The sequence below is a fragment of the Lolium perenne genome, chromosome 2 (genome assembly GCF_019359855.2).
Source record: "Lolium perenne isolate Kyuss_39 chromosome 2, Kyuss_2.0, whole genome shotgun sequence".
NCBI lineage: Eukaryota > Viridiplantae > Streptophyta > Magnoliopsida > Poales > Poaceae > Lolium > Lolium perenne.
In genome coordinates this window covers 323,551,998-323,561,143 of record NC_067245.2, presented here as the reverse complement: position 1 = coordinate 323,561,143, position 9,146 = coordinate 323,551,998, and positions in this window count along the sequence as shown.

The following is a 9,146-nucleotide window of genomic DNA, read 5'->3' as shown; positions in this document are numbered from 1 at the left end:
CTGGTGCTTTATCATGTTTTGCTCATAGGAGAGGTTTCAGTCAACGGATCTGACACGCTCAGAAACGTATGTATTTTGCAATTCATTTGCGTCTTCACGCATCACTCATTTTCCAAATGAGTCGGCATTAATCATATATGTTCAGTCTTAGGAGCATGGGCACCAAACGTGTATTTCGTACATACCTGGAGTGTACGTGTCTAAATTACACATACCTAAGGTTTACATACCTAACATATACACATACAAGTTACACATACCTAACATTTACATACTTAACATACACACATGCAAGTTACACATACCTAACATATATATACACGTATCAGTGTACGTACACCTTAGGTATGCAATACCTTAGGTATGTATCACTTGAGTATGCATATCTTAGGTATATATACCTTAGGTATGTGTAACTTAGGTATGTATACCCTCAGCTATGTGTACAACAAAGAAAAAATACGCGTATCTACGTATGGTGCCCGGGCACCTAGGAGCACCAGTTAATTTACCTTATATATATATATATATATATATATATATATATATATATATATATATCCTTGGTTCTTCTAAAGTACACAAGGATATTATTACTGTTGTCCAATAATCATCACATGAATCATTCTGGTATATGCTCCTAACTCTTTAGAGCACATGACATCTGATTGTGTACATATTATTCGTGATCTAAAATCACTCATGTGGTTTTACTCATTGAGTGTCAAATACACTCAAGTCTTGTTAAACCTTCACATGGAAAAGAACACCTTCTTAATATTTTTATATTGAACTACTTCAATATTCATTCTATGAACTTTTAACTTAAACTTATTATGTGTTTCAATCTATCTTCATAGATCTTGACACTAGATATGTTTCAGTCCATATCCTTTCATTGAAGTTAATTCTCAATGAAACCTTTTATTCACATCAAGTATATAATTACATCATTTATAATCAACGATATGTCATCTACATAAAGTATTATAAATATGTCTCAGCGCTTCCACTTAATTTCTTGCAAATGCAAGCATCTTCATCGTTTCTGATGAAATCAAAAACTTTTTGACTATTTCATCCGGTGAAGATTCCAACTCCGTGATACTCACTTCATCCAATTAAAGTTTGTATACTTATCTAGTATTTCACGGACTAGCAAAACTCTTTGGTTTGTATCTAGTATATATCCTTCATACATACTTCTGGTAAGTAATGTATTTCTGCCATCCTACTATCATATCTCATAAAAGAAATATGTAGCGATTACTAGAATAATCCACATAGACTATAAGCATTGCTACGGCAACTCTTTGAACTTTGTCGTAAACAATTTTTCGACAAGTCGAGCTTCTTCAAGGATATTTCATCCAAGTCCATCAATTTTATAGATCCATTTACTTTCAAAAAGTATTCACCTATCTTGGATTTCATGGCGCATAGCCATGTTAACGAAGTCAGGGCCCATCATAACTTCTTTGTGTGTAGTAGGTTTATCATTGTTCAAAATCAATCCTTTGTCCACAAATCATTTATTTGATCACAAAGTAAACCATACCTACAAAGTTCAATACGTACTTCGATCTCCATGGCTAAAACACTTTGTAGTCATGGGAGCCATGATCGTCGTGGCCGCTTCCGGAACCATTTCCGACGCTGCGCTACTCTGATCATTATGCTTAGGTTCATAAACCTTATCAAGTTCTATTGTCCTCCCACTCAAATACTTCGCTAGAAAAGAATTTATTGGAAATAAGCAAGTAACGTTAACAAACACTTTTGTCTTTTACTTCATAGTGGAAAGAATTCCCAATTTGTTCTCTGGGATAACAAACAAAGACATTCATCCGATTTTGGTTGTAAATTTACTTATGCTATGCATACCAAAATTTAAGAAAGGACTTTTAGGGTTTATACCCATGCCATAACTCGTATGGTGTCATTTCAACGGATCATGATGATGCTTTATTCAGTGTAAAAGCGGTAGTCTCTAAAGTATAATCCACAAAAATATAATGGCTTTATTTTATTTTATCTCATCATTAATCCAACAAGGTTTGGATACGTCTCCCGAATACTCCATCATCACTATGATACTCCATGAAACGTGAGTTGTAAAAAAATTTCATAACTCTCTTAGATGTTCGCTAAAACTCGTAATTCAAATATTTCCACCATGATCCTATCATAGATATTTGACTTTTCTATTACGATGATTTCCACTTCATGCTGAAATTTATTTGAATCCATTCAAATGTTTCAAACTTCTTCCTTATCGAATATATCCACATATATATACTCAATTCATTGTTGGAAGTTTTCATGAAGTAGAAGAATCTCTCGCACACAACTATGCCCAGTGAACCACATACATCATCATGTATGTTTCCACTAAGTTAGTTGCCCGTTCAACTCTTGGCCTATGAACGGTATTTCAGTCATTCTTTTTAAAAAAGATTTGCAAGTGCCAAACGATTCAAAAATCAAATGACTCCAAAAATCCATCTGCTTGGAGTTTCTTCATGCGTTCCTTTCTAACATGACCTAAATGGTGGTTCCACAAATAAGTGGAATTCAAATCATTTGCCTTACGACATTTTAGCGTCAGTGTTATGCACTGTGTTTCACCATAAAGATTTATAATAACTTATCCATCGTACATGGAATATTGTCAAATTTTGAACAACTCATTATTTTCATTTGACCAGAACAAAACAACAATTATGAAGTTCTTTATTATAAATCTGAAGGGCTAGATAGAATGCCAACGACGAACATAATAACACTTTATTTTTGTTCCAGACGTGCATTCTTATCATATTTCTTGTCAGTCACTTAGGCCATTTGTATTCTTGTATTGTGTTGTTTTGTATGACACTTCATACCAACCAATATGGTACAAATACCCAAGAATTTCATTGTGTGACCAAACTAGGAATACATTCATAACATGTATATCATCTATATACACCTGAGCTAGACTTTCTAGTCCTTTCTTTCTTTCTGCCAATAATCTTTTGTAGTTTCTCTTTTAGCTTTCCTCATTCTCAGAAAAACAAACACTTCAACATCAACAACTTCTAGGTTTGTTGGTCAAATACCAATAACCTTGAGGTTCTTACTTTGAAGTTGATCATCATATGACAAGTGTTCCGGATTTCACTATTAGTAACCTTTTAATGTGATGAAAAAATCATGACGACTTTCTGAGACCATGTCTGTACATGCTAGGCTCATAAAGTTTAACCTCAGTATTCGCATGTGCAAATCTGGCTTGCACCTGTTGTATGCACACGTAGAATCTATAACACCCGATCATCACGTGATGCTTCGAAACGACGAGTCTTAGCAACGGTGCATACTAAGGACGATCACTTCATGGATATGCGAATATCGTTAGTGCCCAACTAGTTGGAGGATTGGGACGCCTGGTGTCTTCAACCTTCGTACATTCCCATAAACTTATGAGTTTATGTAGTCTCACCAAATTATATTCTATCACCTTGCATTAAGGTCTTAGATATCACATATATCTCATACCTTGCTTATTTCTGAAAACAAAATTTTCAGCTCCTTACTTTTCAAATAGATTTGAACTTCAAGTTTCACGGAGACAAGATGATTCTAGGTACTAATTGAAACCATTGTTCTTTGAATCAACAATGTGATGTTTACTAAAAGTTTGCAATAGGACTTAATTATTTCTTGATTCTTTAACAATACGGTACCAGTTCGTAAAGTTACTTGTCAGACTTAACAGTATTTCTATCTCAATTACAAGACTAGCGCATGGTAGAAAACGGATGCCAATTCTACAAATTTAATTCAAAGTACTATTCAAACTATGTTCATGATAATTAGTTCATGTTTTAATCTAATTACTAATGAACTCCCACTTAATACAACATCCCTCATAGTTGTTTAGTGGTACATGATCCATATCCACTACGCCAAAACCGATCATCACGTGAGATGATGTAGCTTCAATGGTGAACATCTACATGTTGATCATATCATCCATATGACTCGTGTTCAACCTTTCGGTTTCCTGTGTTCCGAGGCCATGTCTGTACATGCTAGGCTCGTCAAGCAAACCCAAGTATTTCCGCGTGTGCAGCATGGCTTACACCCATTGTATGTGAACGTAGAATCTATCACATCCGATCATCACGAGATGCTTCAAAACGATGAACTGTAGAAACAGTGCATACGAGGGGAGAACACTTTATTATCTTGATATTAATGCGAGGGATCATCTTATAATGCTACCGTCGCGATCTAAGCAAGATAAGATGCATAAAGGATTAACATCACATGCAATTCATAATGTGATATGATATAGCCCTTTAGTATGTGCGCCTTTGATCTTCATCTCGAACGCACGGACATGATCTCCATCATCAACGTGCATTATCTCCATCATCGTCGGCGTAGTGTCAAGGTCCATGGCGCCGTCTTCATGGTTGTTCACCGTGTGTAGCAACTATTACAACTACTTTGAAATAATACTACAACATGAAATATAAAGACAACCATAAGGCTCCTGCAGGTTGCCACAATACAATAATGATCATCTCATACATATTCATCATCACATCATGGCCATATCACATCACCAAACCCTGCAAAAACAAGTTAGACGCCTCTAATTTGGTTTGCATATTTTGCGTGGTTTAGGGTTTTCGAGTAAGATCCAATCTACCTACGAACATGAACCACAACAGTGATACTAGTGTTGTCGATAGAAAGAGTAGATTGAATCTTCACTATGGTGAGAGAGATAGACACCCGCAAAGCCACTTATGCAATACAAGTTGCATGTCGAGCGTGGAGCAAGTCTCATGAACGCTGTCATGTAAAGTTAGCCTGGGCCGCATCATCCCACCATCCCGCAAGATGCAAAGTACACGAACTAAAGACAACAAAAGCATCAACGCCCACAAAACCATTGTGTTCTACTCGTGCAACCAATCTATGCATAAAACTGGCTCGGATACCACTGATGGGATTCGTAGCATAGAAAACAAAAAAATTTCCTACCGCAAGAACAAAAACCAAGCCAAGATCCAATCTAGAAGATGGTAGCAACGAGAAGATCATGAGACTAACCCTCGAAGATTTCCAAAGCCTATGAGATTAGATCTCGTTGTTGCAGAAGATGATCACTTGCCGCTTTCAAAAGCGCGTAGAAGATCTTGATGGTGCCCCAGTCGGGCAGCACCTCTGTACTCGGTCACACGCTCGGTGTTGATGAAGACGTCCTTCTCCCTGTTCCAGCGGGCAGCGGAAGTAGTAGATCCTCCTCGAAATCCCGACAGCACGATGGCGTGGTGGTGGAGATCTCCGGCAGGGCATCGCCAAAGCGTATGCGGGAGAGGTGGTGGAGGAGGGCGGCTAGGGTTTGGGGAGAGGGGGCTGTGGGCGCCGGCCTCTGGGGGGCAAGGGTGGTGCGGCCAAGGTGTGGCCAGCCCCCTCCCTCTCCTCATCTATATATAGGTGGAATAGCCCCAAGGTTTGCCCAGAAAATGAATAAGAGTCCAACTCCTAAACCTTCCATAAGGACGAAACCTACCCAAGGTGGGACTCCTACTCAAGGTGGGACTCCCACCCCTTCCTTGGTGGGGTGGCCGGCCACCATGGGGTGGAGTCCACCTGGGACTCCTCCTCCCTTAGGCTGGCCGGCCAAGGTGGGTGGAGTCCATCCGGGACTCCACCTTCCGCGGTGATTTCTTCCGGACTTTTCTAGAACCCTCTAGAACCTTCCATAAATACACCGGATCATTTTTAAACCTAGAAAATGACTTCCTATATATGAATCTTATTCTCCGGACCATTCCGGACCTCCTCGTGATGTCCTGGATCCCATCCGAGACTCCGAACAAAACTTCGAACTCCATTCCATATTCCATATCTACTTAAACTACATAAAACCTTAAGTGTGTCACCCTACGGTTCATGAACTATGCAGACATGGTTTGAGACTTCTCTCCGACCAATAACCAATAGCGGGATCTGGAGATCCATAATGGCTCCCACATATTCAACGATGACTTAGTGATCGATTGAACCATTTATATACGATACCGATTCCTTTGTCACGCGATATTTTACTTGTCCGGGATTTGATCATCGGTATCTCTATACCTCGTTCAACCTCGTCTCCGAAAAATACTCCTTACTCGTACCGTGGTATGTCATCTCTTATGAACCATTCATATGCTTGCAAGCTAATTAGACGACATTCCACTGAGAGGGCCCAGAGTATATATATCCGTCATCGGGATGGACAATATCCCACTCTTGATCCATATGCCACAACTCATACTTTCCGAATACTTAATCCCACCTTTATAACCACCCATTTACGCAGTGGCGTTTGATGTAATCAAAATACCCTTCCGGCATGCATAAGTGATTTACTGATCTCATGGTCGAAGGACTAGGTAACTATGTATCGAAAGCTTATAGCAAATGAACTTAATGACGTGATCTTATGCTACGCTTAATTGGGTGTGTCCATTACATCATTCATCAATGACATAACCTTGTTATTAATAACTGATACGTCTCCAACGTATCTATAATTTCTGATGTTCCATGCTAGTTTTATGACAATACCTACATGTTTTGCTCACACTTTATGATGATTTCATGCATTTTCCGGTACTACCCTATTAACAAGATGACGAAGTGCCAGTTCCTGTTTTCTGCTGTTTTTGGTTCCAGAAAGACTGTTCGGGCAATATTCTCGAAATTCGACGAAACGAAGACCAAACATCATAATTCACCGAGACGGACCAGGACACCGAAGGGGAGTTAGAGGGGAGGCCTGGGGCCCACAGACCATAGGCCGGCGCGGCCTGTAAGGGGGGCGCTCCGCCCTATGGGGTGGGACCCCCAGGCGCCCTCCTGCGCCGCCTCTTCGCCTATATAAGCCCTTTCGACCTAAAAATGCGATACGAATTGACGAAACTCCAGAAAGACTCCAGGGGCGCCGCCGCCATCGCGAAACTCCAATTCGGGGGACATAATCTCTGTTCCGGCACGCCGCCGGGACGGGGAAGTGCCCCCGGAAGCCATCTCCATCGACGCCACTGCCTCCATCATGCTTCGTGAGTAGTTCCCTGATACGTCTCAAACGTATCTATAATTTCTTATGTTCCATGCTACTTTTATGATGATACTCACATGTTTTATACACATTATATGTCATTATTATGCATTTTCCGGCACTAACCTATTGACGAGATGCCGAAGAGCCGATTCTTTGTTTTTCTGCTGTTTTTGGTTTCAGAAATCCTAGTAAGGAAATATTCTCGGAATTGGACGAAATCAACGCCCAGGGTCCTATTTTTCCACGAAGCTTCCAGAAGTCCGAAGAGGAAACGAAGTGGGGCCACGAGGCGGCGACACACTAGGGCGGCGCGGCCCAGGTGCTGGCCGCGCGGGCTAGCGTGTGGGCCCCTCGTGACGCCCCCTGACCTGCCCTTCCGCCTACTTAAAGCCTTCGTCGCGAAACCCCCAGTACCGAGAGCCACGATACGGAAAACCTTCCACAGACGCCGCCGCCGCCAATCCCATCTCGGGGGATTCAGGAGATCGCCTCCGGCACCCTGCCGGAGAGGGGAATCATCTCCCGGAGGTCTCTCCATCGCCATGATCGCCTCCGGATTGATGTGTGAGTAGTCCACCCCTGGACTATGGGTCCATAGCAGTAGCTAGATGGTTGTCTTCTCCTCATTGTGCTATCATGTTAGATCTTGTGAGCTGCCTATCATGATCAAGATCATCTATTTGTAATGCTACAGGTTGTGTTTATTGGGATCCGATGAATATTGAATACTATGTCAAGTTGATTATCAATCTATCATATATGTTATTTATGTTCTTGCATGCTCTCCGTTGCTAGTAGAGGCTCTGGCCAAGTTGATACTTGTGACTCCAAGAGGGGGTATTATGCTCGATAGTGGGTTCATGCCTCCATTAAATCTAGGACAGTGACAGAAAGTTCTAAGGTTGTGGATGTGCTGTTGCTACTAGGGATAAAACATCGATGCTTTGTCTAAGGATATTTGTGTTGATTACATTACGCACCATACTTAATGCAATTGTCTGTTGCTTGCAACTTAATACTGGAAGGGGTTCGGATGATAACCTGAAGGTGGACTTTTTAGGCATAGATGCATGCTAGATAGCGGTCTATGTACTTTGTCGTAATGCCCTGATTAAATCTCATAGTACTCATCATGATATATGTATGTGCATTGTTATGCCTTCTTTATTTGTCAATTGCCCAACTGTAATTCGTTCACCCAACATCTGTTTATCTTATGGGAGAGACACCACTAGTGAACTATGGACCCCGGTCCAATTCTTTACATTTGAAATACAATCTACTGCAATTGTTCTTTACTGTTCTTCGCAAACAATCATCTTCCACACAATACGTTTAATCCTTTGTTTACAGCAAGCCAGTGAGATTGACAACCTCAATGTTACGTTGGGGCAAAGTACTTTGATTGTGTTGTGCAGGTTCCACGTTGGTGCCGGAATCCCTGGTGTTGCGCCGCACTACACTTCGCCGCCATCAACCTTCAACGTGCTTCTTGGCTCCTACTGGTTCGATAAACCTTGGTTTCTTTCTGAGGGAAAACTTGCTACTGTACGCATCACACCTTCCTCTTGGAGTTCCCAACGGACGTGTGTTAACTGCACACATCAAGCATATTTTCTGGCGCCGTTGCCGGGGAGATCAAGACACGCTGCAAGGGGAGTCTTCCACTTCCAATCTCTTTACTTTGTTTTTGTCTTGCTTTACTTTATTTTATTTACTGCTTTGTTTGCTCTTTATATCAAAAACACACAAAAATTAGTTGCTAGTTTTACTTTATTTACTGTCTTCTTCTCTATATTAAAAACACAAAAAAAATAGTTACTTGCATTTAGTTTATTTTGTTATCATGTCTAGCTCTGAACCTGTTACTTCTTCACCTCATGAATTAATCTTTACTTTTAAACAAGGGGATGAGGAGAGTTTTAAAGATGCTTGGTCTAGAATTTTTGATTCTTACCGTAGAGCTGAACCTCAAATGACTCTAAGTTTGCTCCTTAGTAACTTTTATTTTGGGCTTATGATTCGCTATAGA